The sequence below is a fragment of the Ambystoma mexicanum genome, chromosome 5p, assembly GCF_040938575.1.
Source record: "Ambystoma mexicanum isolate Mex_15411 chromosome 5p, UKY_AmexF1_1, whole genome shotgun sequence".
NCBI lineage: Eukaryota > Metazoa > Chordata > Amphibia > Caudata > Ambystomatidae > Ambystoma > Ambystoma mexicanum.
This window is the reverse complement of record NC_090930.1, coordinates 279893549-279894401: the sequence shown is the minus strand read 5'-3', so window position 1 is coordinate 279894401 and position 853 is coordinate 279893549. Positions and strand designations below refer to the sequence as shown.

General features: G+C 52.1%; 1 non-coding gene across 1 annotated transcript; it reads right to left on the bottom strand.

Moving 5' to 3' along the window:
• Positions 1-296: 296 nt before the first annotated feature.
• LOC138481819 (U1 spliceosomal RNA) lies at positions 297-458 on the bottom strand. Its single transcript, XR_011274429.1, has one exon. It is a non-coding gene; the product is annotated as a U1 spliceosomal RNA (small nuclear RNA).
• Between the last annotated feature and the right edge of the window lie 395 nt (positions 459-853).

Sequence of the window (853 nt, the reverse complement as noted above, 5' to 3'; positions counted from 1 at the left end):
TGTAGCAACATGTCTATGCTGGCTGTTCCCAATTTAGGCCAGCATTGTCCTGTACAAATTATTATTTATGCTGTCTGAGCATGTGTAGTGTGCCCAATAGATATGGCGGCTTATCGCTGTAATACACATTACTTCTGTGGTGATGAAAGAAGCATAATTCAATTCAACAGATAAAATGTGGAAAAGCGATCACCCAAAGGTTAACCTAATTGAAGAACCGCAATGTGAGCACAATCTTAAAGTATGCAACCTAGCAGGCCTAGTGCACACTTTACCTTTTCTTTCACCAATAAATCAGGGGGAGAGCGCGAACGCAGTCCCCCACTACCAGAAATAATGCAGTTGTGTATCCCGCATTTGGGAACTTAGCAGGGGTCAGCAAATCCGATGTGCAATTGGTAAGCCTCACCCTGGGAGATCTGCCCTTGAGATCAGATTCTCCCCTGCCAGCTAAGTATGAGTTGCATGCAAGAGGGCAACGGTTGGGTCAGTTCTGGGAAGCCCCGCTAAGCGAGGGTGAGAAGGCAGGCCCTGACCCAGCCCCAACCCCCTAGCCCCCCGGAAGCTCTGAGCATCTGCAGAGCTGCCTGTCCCACGTGTAGGGGGAAGCTCCAGCAGGCAGAGCCCAGCAGAAGAGCAGATTGTAGCGCAGTTCCTTTCTCCCATCAGGCCCTGCTCGGCCCGATATTTGTATAAATAGCAGGATGGCTTGAGCAGGCCTGTTGCAGTCTGCCCACTGGCCTGTCGGCCCCACTCGGACCCATGGCCCTCCTGAGCAGAGCTGCTCAGCGCTGGCCCCATTGACACCATCATAATCATCCTGGATCTCGACGCTCCACCACCCCTGAATCTC